Source organism: Sus scrofa, chromosome 1, assembly GCF_054392235.1.
Source record: "Sus scrofa isolate SSC_HxYL_T2T_F1_AM1 chromosome 1, Sscrofa_HxYL_maternal_Yorkshire_Landrace_v2.0, whole genome shotgun sequence".
In the NCBI taxonomy this organism is placed as follows: Eukaryota; Metazoa; Chordata; class Mammalia; order Artiodactyla; family Suidae; genus Sus; species Sus scrofa.
This window is the reverse complement of record NC_139383.1, coordinates 246,569,612-246,587,837: the sequence shown is the minus strand read 5'-3', so window position 1 is coordinate 246,587,837 and position 18,226 is coordinate 246,569,612. Positions and strand designations below refer to the sequence as shown.

The following is an 18,226-nucleotide window of genomic DNA, read 5'->3' as shown; positions in this document are numbered from 1 at the left end:
TGTCCATTTCTTCCAGATTGTCAAACTTGTTGCCATATAGTTGTTCATAGTATTCTGTTATGGTTTTTTGTAGTTCTTTTTTTTTTTTTGTCTTTTGTCTTTTTTGTTGTTGTTGTTGTTGCTATTTCTTGGGCCGCTCCCGCGGCATATGGAGGTTCCCAGGCTAGGGGTTGAATCGGAGCTGTAGCCACCGGCCTACGCCAGAGCCACAGCAACACGGGATCCGAGCCGCGTCTGCAATCTACACCACAGCTCAGGGCAACGCCGGATCGTTAACTCACTGAGCAAGGGTGGGGACCGAACCCGCCACCTCATGGTTCCTAGTCGGATTCGTTAACCACTGCGCCACAACGGGAACTCCTTTTTTTTTTTTTTTTTTGTCTTTTGTCTTTTTTGTTGTTGTTGTTGTTGTTGCTATTGTTTTTGTATTTCTGCTGTATCCATTGTGATTTCTCCTTTTTCATTTATTATTTTGGTTATTTGGGTTCTTTCTCTCCTCTTTTTAGTGAGTCTGGCCAGGGTTTTGTCAATTTTGTTCACCTTTTCAAAGAACCAGCTCTTGGTTTTATTAATTTTCTCTATTGCTTTTTGAGTCTCTATTTTATTGATTTCTTCTTTGATCTTTATAATTTCCTTCCTTCTGCTGACTTTAGGACTTTTTTGTTCTTCTTTTTCTAATTCATTTAGGTGGAGTGTTAAGTTGTCAATCTCTTTTATGTTTTTAAATCAAGATATAACTCACATATCATAAAATTCACCTTTTTAAAGTGTGTAATTCAGTGATTTTAAGTATATTCACAGTGTTGTACAGTGGCCACCACTTCCTAATTTTAGAACATTCTTCTGTACTAATATAAGTATCCTCAAATTTTGATATGTTGTATTTTCATTTTCATTGAATTCAAACATATTTTCTCATTCCCTTGAGATTTATGCTGTGATACATGGGTTATTTGCAGTGTCTTGTTTAGTTTCCAACTCTTTTAAGGTTTTCCCACGTATCTTTCTGTCATTTACTTCTGTTTTATATCGTTATGGCCCAAGTACATGGTCTGTATGATTTAATATTTTTTAAATCCATTAAGTTTAATTTCATGGCCTAGAAATATGGTCTGTCTTGATGAATCTGTCATGTATGTTTTAAAAGAATTTTGTTAGCTGGAGTAGTCTACAAATGTCAGGTCAAATTTGTTGATAATATTGTTCAGGTCTTTTATATCCTTACGATTTTCTATTTATTTGTTCTATTGATTATTGAGAGACTAGTGTTTACTTGTGATCTGACTTTTAGTAATACTAGTTTTTAAATTTTGTATGTGTGCATGGCATGCAGAAATTACTGGGGCAGGGGTCAGTTCCACATCACAGCAGTGACCTGAGCCTCTGTAGTGACAACATTGGATCCTTAACCCACTGCACCATAAGGGAACTCCCAGTTGTGATTTATTATATTTTAAGCACTTTTTACCTTTTACCCATGGTTATGAAGATTTTCTCCTTTAAAATTTTTTAGCTTTACCTTGTACATTTAGGTCTGTGGTACAAGTTGAGTTTATTTTTGTATTTTATGTGAGGTAAGGGTGTTAATTCATCTTTTTCATGTGGTTATCCATCCTCTTGCCTTGTTTTTTCTCCTTAGGATTGCTTTGGCAATTCTGTGTCTTTTATGGTTCCACATTTGTTTTTGGATTATTTGTTCTAGTTCTGTGAAAAATGTCATGAGTAATTTGATAGGGATCACATTAAATCTGTAAATTGCCTTGGGTAGTATTGACATTTTAACAGTATTCTTCCAACCCAAAAGCATGGTCTATCTTTCCATTTATTTGAATCCTCTTTAATTTCCTTAGTAATGTTTTGTAGTTCTCAGCATGTAAATCTTTCACCTCCTTGGTCAGGTTTATTCCTAGGTATTTTATTTTATTTTATTTTTGGTGCTATATTGAAAGGTATTTTTTTTTTCATGAATTGGATTGTGTAGATTTTATTTTTTATTTATTTTATTTTATTTATTTATTTTTGTCTTTTTTTGCTATTTCTTTGGGCCGCTCCTGCAGCATATGGAGGTTCCCAGGCCAGGGGTTGAATCGGAGCTGTAGCCACTGGCCTACGCCAGAGCCACAGCAACGCGGGATCCGAGCCGCGTCTGCAACCTACACCACAGCTCATGGCAATGCCGGATCGTTAACCCACTGAGCAAGGGCAGGGACCAAACCCGCAACCTCATGGTTCCTAGTCGGATTCATTAACCACTGCGCCATGACGGCAATTCCTGAAAGGTATTTTTTTATGTTACTTTTCTGATATTTCATTGTTAGTGAATGCAACTGATTTATGAACATTAATCTTTCATTCTGCTACTTTGCTGAATTCGTTCATCAGATCAAGTAGTTTTTGTGTGGAGATTTTAGGGTTTTCTATATACAGTATTATGTCATCTGCATATAGTGACAATTTTACCTCTTTCCTTCTATTTGGATACTTTTTTTTCTTCTTCTTGTCTGGTTGCTGTGGCTTGGACCTCCAATACTATGTTGAGTAGAAGTGGTGAGAGTGGGCATTCTTGTCTTCTTCCTGATTTTAGCAGGAAGATTTTCAGCTTTTTTTTCCATTGAATATTATATTGGCTGTGGTTTTGTTGTAAATAGCTTTTACTATGTTGAGATATATTTCCTCTAACATACTTGATAAGAAAGTTTTTCTTTTTAATCATGAATGGATGTTGGATTTTGTCAAATGCTTTTTCTGTATCTATTGAGATGATCATGTGGTTTTTTACTTTTCTTTTGTTACTGTGGTGTATTACATTGATTTGTCTATGTTGAACCATCCTTGTAAACTTGGAATGAACCCTACTTGGTTGTGGTATATGATCCTTTTTATGTGTTGTTGGACTTGGTTTGTTAGAATTTTGTTAAGAATTTTTGCATCTACATTCATCAAATATATTGACCTCTAATTTTCTTTTTTGGTGGTATCTTTGTCTGGTTTTGGTATTAGGGTGATGGTCGCTTAATAGAATGTCTTTTGAAGTGTTCCCTCCTCTTCAGTCTTTTGAAAGAGTTTGAGAAGAATTGGTATACGTTCTTCTTTGTATGTTTGGTAGAATTTGCCTGTGAAGCCATCTGGTCCTGGATTTTTGTTTGTAGGGAGGTTTTTTTTTTTTTAAATTAGAGATTATATTTCACTTCTAGTCTGTTAAAATTATCTGTTTCTTTTTGATTCAATTTTGATGGGCTGTATGTTTTAGAAAGTTGTCTGTTTCTTCTAGGTTATCAAATTTGTTGGCATATATTTGTTCATAGTATTCTCTTGTGGTTTTTTCTCTTTCTGTGATATCAGTTGAGATTTCTCCTTCTTCATTTCTTATTTTGTTTACTTGGGTTCTCTTTTCATCTTGGTGAACCTGACCAGAGATTTGTTTACCCTTTCAAAGAATCAGCTCTTGGTTTTATTGTTTTTTTTCTCTTTTGTTTATAAAAAACTCTATTTCGGTAGTTCCTGTCATGGTGCAGCAGAAGCAAATCTGACTAGTATCCATGAGGGAGGTCCCTGTCCTCCCTCAGTGGGTCAGGGACCTGGAGTTGCTGTGAGCTGTGGTGTAGGTTGCAGACAAGGCTCGGATCCTACATTGCTGTGGCTGTGATATAGGCTGGCAGCTGTAGCTCCAATCTGACCCCTAGCCTGGGAACTTCCATATGCCATGGCCCTAAAAAGAGCCCCAAAACCAAAAACCAAAATCAAATCAAGTTAAATCATATCTCTATTTCATTATTTCCTCTCTGATCTTTATGATTTCCTTCTTTCTGCTGAGTTTAGGTTTTGTTTGTTCTTCTTTTTCTAATTCTTTTAGGTGTTGTTGATATGAGATTTTTGTTGTTTTTTTGAGGAAGGTCCTCAAAACTTCCTTCTAAGAAGTGCTCTTCCTGTATCCCATAGATTTTGTATGGTTGTGTTTTCATTGTTGTTTGTTTTAAGGTATATTTAAATTTCCTTTTTGATTTCCTTCTTGACTTTTTTTTTTTTTCTCTTTTGGCCACCCCCTCAGCATATGGAAGTTGCTGGGCCAAGTATTGAATCTAAATCATAGCTGTGACCTACACCATAACTGCACTAATGCTGGATCATTAACACACTGTTCTGGTCCAGGGATCAAACTGGCACCTCCACAGAGATAGGCCAGATCATTAACCCACAGTATCACAGTGGGAACTCCAGCTCATGGGTGTTTTAGTAGGATGTTGTTTAGTCTTCATGTAGTTGTTTTTTGCTTATGTCTTTTCCTGTTTTTGATTTCTAGTTTCATGCTATTATGGTCAGAGAGGATGTTTGAAATATTTTCTATACTCTTAAATTTGTTAAGGTTAGTTTTGTGCACTAGTATGTAATCTATTCTAGAGAATGTTCCGTGTGTACTTGAAAAAAATATTTATTCTGTTTTTTGGGGATGTAATGTCCTGAAAATATCAATTAAGTCTAACTGTTCTGTATTATTTAGGATCTCTGTTGCCTTATGATTTTCTGTTTAGAAGATCTGTCCATTGATGTGAGTAGGGTATTAAAGTCTGCTACTATTATTGTATTCCCATCAATATCTCCCTTTATGTCTGTTAGTATTTGTTTTATGTATTTGGGTGCTCCTATAATAGGCACATATATGTTGTCATGTATAAAATCCTCTTGTATTGATCGTTTTATCATTATATAGTGTTCTCTTTAACTTTCTTTGTGCCCACCATTTTTTTTGGTTATACCCACATCATTCACAAATTGCTGGGCCAGGGATTGAATCCATGCCACAACAGCGACCTGAGCCACAGCAGTGACAATGCTGAATCCTTAATGTACTGAGCCACACAAGAACTCCTTTGGTCTTTGTTTTAAAGTCTATATCGTCTGATATGAATATTGAAATTCCCACTGTCTTTTCATTTCCATTTGTATGAACTATCCTTTTCCATTTCCTCACTTTCAATCTATGTAGATTTTTTTCTCTAAGGTGGGTCTCTTATAGGCAGCATATTGTAGGCTCTTTTTTTTTTTTTTTAAATCTCTTCTGCCACTCTGTGTCTTTTGATAGGGGTATTTAGTCCATCAACTTTTTTTGTGTGTGTGTTTTATTGTCTTTTCTAGGGCTGAACCCAGGGCATATGGAGGTTCCCAGGCTAGGGGCCTAATTGGAGCTGTAGCTGCTGGCTTATGCCAGAGCCACAGCAATGCAGGATCCGAGCCATGTCTGCGACCTATACCACAACTCATGGCAATGCTGGATCCTTAACCCATGGAGTGAGGCCAGGGATCGAACTTGCAATCTCATGGTTCCTAGTCGGATTCGTTAACCACTGAGCCATGACGGGAACTCCCAGTCCATCAACATTGAAGGTAATTATTGATAAATATGATTTATTGCCATTTTAAACCTTGTTTTCCAGTTGACTCTATTTTTCTCCTTTTCTCCTTTCTCTTTTTGTCATTTGATGATTTATTTATTTTGCTTTTTAGGACCACACCCATGGCATAGGGAAGTTCTCAGGCTAGGGGTCATATTGGAGCTACAGCTGCCAGCCTTTGCCACACCCACAGTAATGTGGAATCCAAGCCACATGGTCAACCTGCACCACAGCTCACAGCAATGCTGGATCCCCAACCTGCTGAGCAAGGCCAAGGATAGAACCCATGTCCTCATGGATACTAGTTGGATTTGTTTCTGCTTCACAACAACAGGAACTCCTATTTTTATTTTATACTTTTGTTCTCTCTTTTTTTGTTTTTCTGAACCTGTTTTATATTTTTGATTTGTGGTTGCCCTGTTTTTCAAGTATGTTAACCCATTCCTCTATCTCCTTGCTTTAGACTGAAAGTCATAGCTTCAAACATGTTCTTAAAAAAAAAGAGTCTACATTTTTGCAGTCTTTCCTCACATTTTATGATTTTGATGAACTTTTTTACATTTTCATGTTTATCCTCTTGCTGTCCCTTGTGTTTACCATCACTTTCATAAGTAAGTTTCGTTTTTCCCCTTTTTGATTTGTATACTGGCTTAAGTGATTACTTTCCAATTGTGATTTCCTCCTTCCTGTGTTTTTCTACTTTTCTCTTTAGAGAAGACTTTTCAATATTTATTTTAGGATAGGTTTAGTATTGCTTGATTATTTTTTGCTTGTCTGAGAAATTCTTTATTTCTCCTCCTATTCTAAATGATAGAGTATTTTAAATGGTAGAGTATTCTAGGTTGCAGATTTTCCATTTAGAAGTTTGAATATATCTTGACACTCCCTTCTGACCTATAGCGTTTCTGTAGAGAAATCAGCTGATAGCCTTATGGGGGTTCCCTTGTAATTAACTCTGTGTTTCTCTGGCTGCCTTTAGAATTCTCTCTTTAACTTTTGGCATTTTTTATTAGATGTCTTGCTGTAGGTCTCTTTGGGTTCATCGTACATTGAACTTTTTATGCTCGTTATATCTGGATATCTATTTTCTTCCTTAGATTTGAGAAGTTTTGAGCCGTAATTTCTTCAAATTTATTTTCAATCCCTTTCCCTTTCTTCTTCCTCTTCTTCCTCCTCCTCCTCTTCTTCCACCCCTGTTATATGTAGATTCACATGCCTTATATCATCCCATAGATCTCTTTAAATATTAGTTTCATTTTTTTTTCACTTGGTTTTCTCTTTGCTGTCCTGATTGGATGATTTCCATTATTCCGTCTTCCAAACTATTTATTTGTTCCTCTGCATTATTCATGCCTTAAGCTTAGCTTTCATCTTGGCAATTTTAAAATTTTTCTTGGGTCCTCCTTGTAGTTCCTACTTCCTTTTTACAATAATCTGCATTTCTGTTCATAGCCATTCTTAATTCCTTCAATATTTTCATTACCTCCTTTTTGAACTTGGTGTCTGTTAGTCCAAAGAAATCTGTTTCATTGTTTGCTCCTTCAGGGGAATTCTCCTGTTCTTTTAACTGGAGGTGGTTCCTCTGCTTCTTTATTTTGCTTATATTTCTCTTCCTCTGTGAGGTTAGGGGAAAGAATTATCTACTATAGTCTTGGAGGGCTATTTATATGTGGAAGCCTTCCTGGATAGCTTGTGTGGGTTTACTGTTTTTTTGGTATGAGGGCTAGTTTTGGTTTAGATGCTGGCTGTCTCTTTCGTCAGCATGTGCAGGCTGTTACCCTCTTGATAGTGGGCATATAGGTGCATGACCCATGAGTACTCTCAGGGAGGTGGGGGTGGCAGGCAGAAGTGGCACCCCACTGGGGTGGTGGGGGTGATGGGTGGTGCCTGGTCATAGGATAGTGGTAGCAGGCTTCACGTATTCTTGTGGAGGCAAGGCAGTGGGTGATGGCCTGGTCATGGACCCTTGGCAGTGGCAGTGACCCCTAGTGACATGAAGGAAGCAGGTGTTGCCTGGTTGCAGGGCTCTCAGCAGTGGTGGTGGTGTGAGGCCATCTCTGGAGCCTGAGTTGGCAGCTGTGCCTTATGCCTGTTCCTGTAGCCTGCACAAGTGGTGCCCTGCTGCCTGAGAGCCCATGTGCACAGAAAAAGAAGGTCCTGTGGCAGTCCTGCAGCCCTCTTCTCATACTCTCACACTCCCCTACAATGGTACCTTGCTTCTCTGGTTTGCTCAGGCCTTCTCCCAAACTCTCTCAGTTGTGATACACCACACCCTAGCCCCCCTCAGTCTGTTCGTATGCAGCCAGCTCTAGTACTCTCCCTGGGTCTGACCTCTGAAGCTTGAGCCTTAGCACCCAGACCCTGCCTAACCCAGTGGATGAGCCTCTCAGGGGTGCTCCAGGAGGCAGCACCCTCTGTGTGTGTGGCTCTCTCTGCTTTGCCTCCTCAGTCCAGGCATTGTGCTTTTCTCTGAGGCCTTGATGCTCCCCTTCTGCCCCAGCCCTGCCAGACAGGGAGCCTCCCATTGTGTAGAATTCTCCCCTCCCCTCCCCTCCCATCCCCTCCCCTCTCTTCTCTTCCCCTCTCTCTTTTTTCCTCTGTTTGCTCTACCCAGTTATGTGGAGGTTTTCTTGCTCTTTTGGAAGTCTGAGGTCTACTGCCAGTGTTCAGTAGATGTTTTGTGAGAATCATTCTATATGTAGGATTTTTTGGGGTGTATTTGAGGGAGAAGGTGAACTCCACATCCTACTCCTCCACCGTTCTAATCTGGTCTCTCCTATTTTCTTTAATTTGAAGTTTAGGGCATTCCCACTGTGGCTCAGCAGGTTAAGAACCCAACATAGTATCTGTGAGGATGCAGGTTTGATCCCTGGCCTTGCTCAGCTGGTTAAGGATCCAGCATTGCTGAAAGCTACCACATAGGTCACAGACGTTGCTTGGATCTGGTGTTGCTGTGACTCTGGCATAGGCCAGCAGCTGCAGTTTGGATTTGACTTCTAGCCCAGGAATTTCCATATGCTACAGGTGCGGCCCTAAAAAGAAAAGAAAAATAAACCTTAGGATATTGATTCGGGATTATCCTTTTCCAATATAAGCATTTATCTGTGCATTTTCTCTTGACTTCTCATTTGCTTAGAATTCTGCTATAGTGCCTCTTTGTGTGTGTGTGTGTCTTTTTGCCATTTCTTGGGCCGCTCCCACGGCATATGGAGGTTCCCAGGCTAGGCCAGAGCCACAGCAACATGGGATCCAAGCCTCGTCTGCAACCTACACCACAGCTCACGGCAACACCAGATCCTTAACCCACTGAGCAAGGCCAGGGATCGAACCCGCAACCTCATGGTTTCTAGTCAGATTCGTTAACCACTGAGCCACGATGGGAACTCCTATAGTGCCTCTTTTTAAACAATAAACAATAAGCATTGGAACCTCCTTCCTATGGTTCAGGAATCACCAATTTTGTGAGTCTTGACCTTTGCTAATGGGGCAACCAGAGATTTGCACTGGATATCCAGTGTCCAGTACAGTAGCATTGTTAATTTCAGCTGCAGGATCCTGGGTTCAGTGACAGCAGCACCAGCATCTTCAGTGGATTGATCCTCTGATGTGATTTCGGCTGTGTTTACTTTGAGCAACATGCTTTTATTCCTCTTTGTTTTTATTTTTAAAATTTAGTTTTATATTATTATTATTAGTCTTTTTTAGAGCTGCACCTATGACATATGGAGGATCCCAGGCTAGGGGTTGAATTGGAGCTACAGCAGCTGGCCTACACCATAGTCACAGCAACATGGGATCCGAGCTGCCTCTGCAACCTACACCAGAGCTCATGGCAATGCTGGATCCTTAACCCACTGAGTAAGGCCAGGGAATCAAACTTGCATCCTCATGAATACTAGTTGGGTTCGATACTGCTAAGCCGCAGTGGGAACTCCCCCCATCTGTTTTTAAATCTTGGATTTTCAGTCTTTCTATGGATTCTCTGAGGTACGCAGTACTTTCTTTCTTTCTTTCTTTTGAACAAATGTCTTTCTGAATTAAATCAGCCGAAGTTGTTTTTTGTTGACGGATTACTAACCTGACTGGTATATGCACCCTGCCTTACGTTGCCTTATGGTTTTGCTGTCTAAAACTTAAAACTTTTCTTCTTTTCCTTCCCTTTCTTCTTCTTCCTTTTTTTTTTTTTTTTTTTTTTTTTTTTATTAAATTTTATTTTCCCACTGTACAGCAAGGGGGTCAGGTTATCCTTACATGTATACATTACAATTACAGTTTTTCCCCCACCATTTCTTCTGTTGCAACATGAGTATCTAGACATAGTTCTCAATGCTATTCAGCGGGATCTCCTTGTAAATCTATTCTACGTTGTGACTGATAAGCCCAAGCTCCCGATCCCTCCCACTCCCTCCCCCTCCCATCAGGCAACCACAAGTCTCTTCTCCAAGTCCATGATTGATTTTCTTTTCTGAGGAGATGTTCATTTGTGCTGGATATTAGATTCCAGTTATAAGTGATGTCATATGGTATTTGTCTTTGTCTTTCTGGCTCATTTCACTCAGTATGAGATTCTCTAGTTCCATCCATGTTGCTGCAAATGGCATGATGTCATCCTTTTTTATGGCTGAGTAGTATTCCATCGTGTATATATACCACATCTTCCGAATCCAATCCTCTGTCGATGGATATTTGGATTGTTTCCATGTCCTGGCTATTGTGAATAGTGCTGCAATGAACATGCGGGTGCATGTGTCTCTTTTAAGTAGAGCTTTGTCCGGATAGATGCCCAAGAGTGGGATTGCAGGGTCATATGGAAGTTCTATGTATAGATTTCTAAGGTATCTCCAAACTGTTCTCCATAGTGGCTGTACCAGTTTACATTCCCACCAACAGTGCAGGAGGGTTCCCTTTTCTCCACAGCCCCTCCAGCACTTGTTATTTGTGGATTTATTAATGATGGCCATTCTGACTGGTGTGAGGTGGTATCTCATGGTAGTTTTGATTTGCATTTCTCTTATAATCAGCGATGTTGAGCATTTTTTCATGTGTTTGTTGGCCATCTGTATATCTTCTTTGGAGAAATGTCTATTCAGGTCTTTTGCCCATTTTTCCATTGATTGATTGGTTTTTTTGCTGTTGAGTTGTATAAGTTGCTTGTATATTCTAGAGATTAAGCCCTTGTCAGTTGCATCATTTGAAACTATTTTCTCCCATTCTGTAAGTTGTCTTTTTGTTTTCTTTTGGGTTTCCTTTGCTGTGCAAAAGCTTTTCAGTTTGATGAGGTCCCATGGGTTTATTTTTGCTCTAGTTTCTATTGCTTTGGGAGACTGACCTGAGAAAATATTCATGATGTTGATGTCAGAGAGTGTTTTGCCTATGTTTTCTTCTAGGAGTTTGATGGTGTCCTGTCGTATATTTAAGTCTTTCAGCCATTTGGAGTTTATTTTTGTGCATGGTGTGAGGGTGTGTTCTAGTTTCATTGCTTTGCATGCAGCTGTCCAGGTTTCCCAGCAATGCTTGCTGAATAGACTTTCCTTTTCCCATTTGATGTTCTTGCCTCCCTTGTCAAAGATTAATTGACCATAGGTGTCAGGGTTAATTTCCAGATTCTCTATTCTGTTCCATTGGTCTGTCTGTCTGTTTTGATACCAGTACCACACTGTTTTGATGACTGTGGCTTTGTAGTATTTCTTGAAGTCTGGGAGAGTTATGCCTCCTGCTTGGTTTTTGTTTCTCAGGATTGCTTTGGCGATTCTGGGTCTTTTGTTGTTCCATATAAATGTTTGGATTGTTTGTTCTAGTTCTGTGAAAAATGTCATGGGTAATTTGATAGGGATTGCATTGAATCTGTAGATTGCTTTGGGTAGGATGGCCATTTTCACAATATTGATTTTTCCAATCCAGGAACATGGAATATCTTTCCATTTTTTTACATCTTCTTTGATTTCTTTGATTAAGGTTTTATAGTTCTCGGCATATAGGTCCTTTACCTCTTTGGTTAGGTGTATTCCGAGGTATTTGATTTTGTGAGGTACAATTTTAAAAGGTATCGTATTTTTGTATTCCTTTTCTAATGCTTCATTGCTGGTATACAGAAATGCAACTGACTTCTGAATGTTAATCTTATATCCTGCCACTTTGCTGAATTTATTAATCAGTTCAAGGAGTTTTGGGGTTGAGTCCTTAGGGTTTTCTAGGTATAGAATCATGTCATCTGCATACAGTGACAGTTTGATCTCTTCTCTTCCTATATGGATGCCTTTGATTTCTTTTGTTTGTCTAATTGCTGTGGCTAAGACTTCCAAAACTATGTTGAAGAGCAGTGGTGAGAGTGGGCATCCCTGTCTTGTTCCAGATTTGAGTGAGAAGGCTTTCAGTTTTTCCCCATTGAGGATTATATTTGCTGTGGGTTTATCATAAATGGCTTTGATTATATTCAGGAATGTTCCCTCTATACCCACTTTGGCGAGGGTCTTGATCATGAATGGATGTTGAACTTTGTCAAATGCTTTTTCTGCATCTATTGAGATGATCATATGATTTTTGACTTTTTTTTTTTTGTTAATGTGGTGTATGATGTTGATTGATTTGCGTATGTTGAACCATCCTTGTGAACCTGGGATGAACCCAACCTGGTCATGGTGTATAATTTTTTTGATATGTTGTTGGATTCGGTTGGCTAAGATTTTGTTGAGAAGTTTTGCATCTATATTCATCAATGATATTGGGCGATAGTTTTCTTTTTTGGTGGTATCTCTGCCTGGTTTTGGAATGAGGGTGATGGTGGCCTCATAGAATGTCTTTGGGAGTATTCCTTCTTCTTCAACCTTTTGAAAGAGTTTAAGGAGGATGGGCACCAATTCCTCTTTATATGTTTGATAGAATTCACCTGTGAAGCCATCTGGTCCTGGGCTTTTATTTGTAGGGAGTGATTTTATGACCTCTTCAATTTCATTTCTAGTGATTGGTCTGTTCAGTTGGTCTGTTTCTACTTGATTCAGTTTTGGCAGGCTGTAACATTCTAGAAAATTGTCCATTTCTTCCAGATTGTCAAACTTATTGCCATATAGTTGTTCATAGTATTCTCTTATGGTTTTTTGTATTTCTGCTGTATCCGTTGTGATTTCTCCTTTTTCATTTATAATTTTGGTGATTTGGGTTCTTTCTCTCCTCTTTTTAGTGAGTCTGGCCAGGGGTTTATCAATTTTGTTCACCTTTTCAAAGAACCAGCTCTTGGTTTTATTAATTTTCTCTATTGTTTTTTGAGTCTCTATTTTATTGATTTCTTCTTTGATCTTTACAATTTCCTTCCTTCTGCTGACTTTAGGACTTCTTTGTTCTTCATTTTCTAATTCATTTAGGTGGAGGGTTAAGTTGTCAATTTGGGATCTTTCTTCTTTTTTGAGAAAGGCCTGGATTGCTATAAATTTCCCTCTGAGCACTGCTTTCGCAGCATCCCATAGATTTTGAGAGGTTGTGTCTTCATTATCATTTGTTTCGAGGTAGTTTTTAATTTCCTTCTTGATTTCCTCATTGACCCATTGGTGTTTTAGTAGCATGTTGTTTAGTCTCCATGGAGTAGGTTTTTTCTCTTTCCTTTTCCCATGGTTGATTTCTAATTTCATGGCATTGTGGTCAGAGAAGATACTTGAGATAATTTCTATGCTCCTAAATTTATTGAGATTCGCTTTATGTCCCAATATGTGGTCGATTCTTGAGAATGTTCCATGAGCATTTGAGAAGAATGTGTATTCTGATTTTTTTGGATGTAGTGTCCTGAAGATATCAATTAAGTCTAACTTTTCTATTGTTTCCTTTAGGATCTCTGTTGCTTTATTGGTTTTCTGTCTAGAGGATCTGTCCATTGATGTGAGGGGGGTATTTAGGTCTCCTACTATGATTGTATTCTCATCAATATCTCCCTTTATGTCTGTTAATATTTGTTGTATGTATCTGGGTGCTCCTATGTTTGGGGCATATATGTTGATGATAGTAACATCCTCTCCTTGGATGGATCCCTTAATCATTAAATAGTGTCCTTCTTTGTCTTTCTTTATGTCTTTTGTTTTAAAGTCTATTTTGTCTGATATGAGCGTTGCAACTCCTGCTTTTCTGTCATGTCTATTGGCATGAAATACTTTTCCCCAGCCTTTCACTTTCAATCTATATGTATCTTTTGTCCTAAGGTGAGTTTCTTGTAGGCAGCATATTGAAGGTTTTTGCCGTTTTATCCACTCAGCCATTCTGTGTCTTTTGATTGGGGCATTCAGTCCATTGACATTTAAGGTGATAATTGATAGATGATTATTTATTGCCATTTGATCCTCGTGTTCCAGTTGATTCTATGGTTCTCCATTCTTCTTTTTTTTTTTTTTTTTTTTTTTTTGGTTGGATGGTCTCCTGTTATTATCTGCTTGAGTGTATTTTTTTTTTTCATTTTTTGCAAATGCAATATTTGGTTTTGGCTTGTGGTTGCCCTGTTTTTTAAGTATGCTAACCCCTTCCCATAATTGTGTGTTTTAGCCTGATGGTCCTGTAAGTTCAAACACTTCATTATTATATTAAAATTAAGAAGAGAGACATACATACAAACAAAAAGGATTATTTACCTCCTAACATCCCTTGCCCACATTTTATGGTTTTGATGACTCTTTTATTTTTTTCTTTTTAATTTTATTTTGTTTGAAGCATGTTCATGATTAAATCTGTATGCTGGCTTATTTGAGTGACTGCTCTCTGATTGTATCTTCCTCAGTCCTAGTTCTTCCTCTTCTTCTTCTTCTTCTTTTTTTTTTTTCTTTTCTTTTTTCTTCCCTTTCCTTCCTTTCTTTTTGGTTTAGAGAAGCCCTTTCAATATTTCCTTTAACCTGGGTTTTGTGTTGCTGTATTCTTTAAGTTTTTGTTTGTTGGGAAAAATTTTTATTTCCCCTTCTATTTTAAATGATATTCTTGCTGGATAAAGTATTCTAGGTTGCATATTTTTTCCTTTGAGCACTTTAAATATCTCTTGCCATTCCCTCCTGGCCTGTAGTGTTTCTGTAGAGAAATCAGCTGATATTCTTATGGGGGTTCCCTTGTAGGTAACATTCTGTTTTTCTCTTGCTGCCTTTAGGATCCTCTCTTTATCACTAACTTTTGCCATTTTTATTATGATGTGTCTTGGTGTGGGTCTGTTTGGGTTCAGTTTGTTTGGGGCCCTCTGTGCTTCTTGTATCTTGAATCCAGTATCCTTTAGATTTGGGAAGTTTCCAGCGATAATTTCTTCAAATATATTTTCCATTCCTTTATCTTTTTCTACTCCTTCTGGAATTCCTATTATGCGTAGATTGGCCCGTTTTATATTATCCCATAGGTCTCTTATATTGCTTTCCAGTTTTTTGATTCGGTTTTCTGTCTGTTGACCAGATTGAGTGATTTCCATTATTCTATCTTCCATATCACTGATTCGTTCTTCTGCATTATTCGTTCTGGTTTTTACTGCCCCTAGTTCAGTTTGCATCTCTGCAAATGAATGTTCTAGTTTTTCTTGGCTCCTCCTTATATTTTCTAGCTCCTTTCTGAGGGTATCTGCATTGCTGTTCATATCTTCTCTTAATTCCTTCAGTATTTTCACTATTTCTCTTTTGAACTCCAGGTCTGTCAGACTGCAGAGATCAGTTTCATTGTTGACTGTTTTAGGTGAGTTCTCCTGTTGGTTTGACTGGGGGTGGTTTCTCAGCTTCTTCATCTTGCTTGTTGTCTTCTTTCTCCTGAGGGAGTTGTACTCTCCGTTATCGGGTAGTGTTTGCCTTGTCACTGCCCTGGAATATTTCCTGAGGGCTGTTGTTGTTGGTCAATCTTTTTTTGAGGCAGTGTGGCTTTTCTGGAGTGTTGATGGGACTAACAGTGTTTCTTTGAAGCAAAGGAGGACTTCCTGAGGGCAGACAGGACTGGGAGGTCCACCCCACGATGGTAGCAGATTTCACTTGGTTCTCAGCACCCCCTGGGGTCTTGGGCGGGTAGCAGGGCCCTTGGAGACTCAAGAGGTTCCTCCCCAGGGCAGCCCGACTCAGAAAGACCGTCTGAGATCTTTTCCCGATTCCGCCAGGCTTGTTGCAGCTTTTCTGGGCTGCAGGGGGTCCTGCCTGGAGCTGGCAGTCCTATGCAGCTGGTCCACTAGGTCTCAGCACCCCTTGGGGTCTTGGGCGGGTAGCAGGGCCTTTGGAGACTCAAGAGGCTCCTCCCCAGAACAGCCCGACTCAGAAAGACCGTCTGAGATCTTTTCCCAAGTCGGCCAGGCTTGTTGCAGCTTTTCTGGGCTGCAGGGGGTCCTGCCTGGAGCTGGCAGTCCTATGCAGCTGGTCCACTAGGTCTCAGCACCCCCTGGGGTCTTGGGCGGGTAGCAGGGCCCTTGGAGGCTCAAGAGGCTCCTCCCCAGGACAGCCTGACTCAGAAAGACCGTCTGAGATCTTTTCCCAAGTCGGCCAGGCTTGTTGCAGCTTTTCTGGGCTGCAGGGGGTCCTGCCTGGAGCTGGCAGTCCTATGCAGCTGGTCCACTAGGTCTCAGCACCCCTTGGGGTCTTGGGCGGGTAGCAGGGCCCTTGGAGGCTCAAGAGGCTCCTCCCCAGGGCAGCCCGATTCAGAAAGACCGTTTGAGAACTTTTCCCAAGTCGGCCAGGCTTGTTGCAGCTTTTCTGGGCTGCAGGGGGTCCTGCCTGGAGCTGGCAGTCCTATGCAGCTGGTCCACTAGGTCTCAGCACCCCTTGGGGTCTTGGGCGGGTAGCAGGGCCCTTGGAGACTCAAGAGGCTCCTCCCCAGGACAGCCCGACTCCGAAAGACCGTCTGAGATCTTTTCCCAAGTCGGCCAGGCTTGTTGCAGCTTTTCTGGGCTGCAGGGGGTCCTGCCTGGAGCTGGCAGTCCTATGCAGCTGGTCCACTAGGTCTTAGCACCCCCTGGGGTCTTGGGCGTGTAGCAAGGCCCTTGGAGACTCAAGAGGCTCCTCCCCGGGGGAGCCCGTCTCAGAAAAACCGTCGGAGAATTAGGTCGATCTATTCACGGCCTGGCTAGGCTTGTTCTAGCTTTTCTGGGCTGCAGGCCTTTTCTAGGGGGCTGGTGGTGTTTGGTGCTGCTCTGTGGAAGTGTAGCCCCTCCAAAGGGCAAGCAGGCCTGTGCAGGGAGAGCCCCTGCGGTGGTAGGCTTCAGGCAATTGTTGAGGCCAGCCCTCCTGGATGGCAGGCAGCCCCAGGTTCGGTGAGAGCGTAGGGGGTGGCGGGGGTGGGGGGAGGGAATGCACTGGGAAGCACAGCTTTCTGCTAGCTAGCGGGCCTGTAAGCTTGTTGTGGCGTGGGGGGTATTCTATGGGGACCCACCCCTTCTTCTCTCCCCTCCCCAGCACGGGCGCAGACCAGGCTCTTCTCCCAGGTTCCCTCTGAGGCGGCTTTCCACTTCCCCGCCCCTAGAGTATTGCTCCCTTCCTCTGCGACAGCTTTGTTTTCTAGTCTCCCAGGCAGTCTCTGCCCCGTCAAATGGTTTAGAGACCTCCCAAGCAGTTTCCGCTCTTCCCCGCCCCCCTAGCCCGGGGACTAATCTCTGGAGCCGAGGTCTCGGTGCCCAGCCCCCCCCCCCAGGCGTCCCCCGGCCCTTTCTTGGGGACTAACCTTCGGAGGCGAGGTCTCGGTGCCCAGCCCCAACCCAGGCGTCCCCCGGCCCCCTCTCGGGGACCAACCTTCAGAGCTGAGGTCTCGGTGCCCAGCCCCCACCCAGGCGTCCCCCGGCCCTTTCCCGGGGACTAACCTCTGGAGCCGAGGATTCGGTGCCCAGCCCCCACCCAGGCGTCTCAATTTTTGGTGACTGTGCCCGTAGTTCAGATGGTCCGTTGGGTTCTTGATCGTTTTTCCGTACTCCGACTTACTGCTACACTCTTCTCTGCATCTGGAGATTCCTCCGGTTCGTTTGATCTTTCCCCCGGTAGGAGACTTTCCAGGGTGCGGGATCCCTTTCTCCTCCGCAGTTCCCTTTCGGGAGCGCCCGTCCCGCTCGGATTCACCTTCTCTCACTCTCCTCTTTTCTCCCGTTCTGCCCAATAATGTCACGAATTTCTTGCCGTTATTGGAGTTTAGGTTCCTCTGCCAGCGATTGGTTGTTGTTCTGTGCGAGTCATTTCTTCTGTAGATGTGCTTTTTTTGTTGTGTTTGTGGGAGAGGGCGAGCGTGTCCCCCTACTCCTCCGCCATCTTGTCCTCTCCCCTTGCTTTTTGCTTTTTAGGGCACCACCTGTGGCATATGGAAGTTCCCAGGCTAGGGGGTCAAATTGGAGCTGTAGCTGCTAGCCTATGCCACAGCAATGAGGGATCTGAGCTGCGTCTGTGACCTATACCATAGCTTATGGCAGTGCCGGATCACTGACCCACTGATCGAGGCCAAGGATTGAACTTACATCCTCATGGATACATGGATTCATTTATGCTGCGCATGAGAGCTCCCAAACTTACCTTTTTAAAAACTATGGCCAGATGTTATTTCCTCCACACCAGCTAGGTTAGTTCCCTTCCTTTAGATTTATATGGTACCTTGTGCTTGTCCCTGTCATCATTTCTGCTATTTTATAGTATCATTGTCTGCTGGATTGCTGTCTTTCTTACTAGACTATGAGTTTCCTAAGGGCAAGGGCCATGTTTTCTTCTCAATGTTTGAGATTTATTGGGTTCTCAAAGGCATAAACATAAATGTTTGATATATATTACTTTTTGTATCCTAAAATTCTTTTTTTTTTGCCTCAAACCGAATTATTTCCATGTTGGACTCATCAATTATGCAGATCTGCTGAGGTTATGGAAGACTACAGAAATCCTTGGTCATTC

At 41.4% G+C, this 18,226-nt stretch overlaps 1 protein-coding gene and 1 long non-coding RNA gene across 5 annotated transcripts in view; both read left to right on the top strand.

Annotated features, from left to right (window-relative positions):
• LOC146407083 (uncharacterized) overlaps positions 1 to 18,226 on the top strand; it is a 203,646-nt gene that overhangs the window by 56,575 nt on the left and 128,845 nt on the right. The window lies entirely within an intron of this gene.
• On the top strand, positions 13,749 to 17,608 carry LOC146407085 (uncharacterized). Its single transcript, XR_014823909.1, has 2 exons — positions 13,749 to 15,546; positions 15,737 to 17,608. It is a non-coding gene; the product is annotated as an uncharacterized LOC146407085 (long non-coding RNA).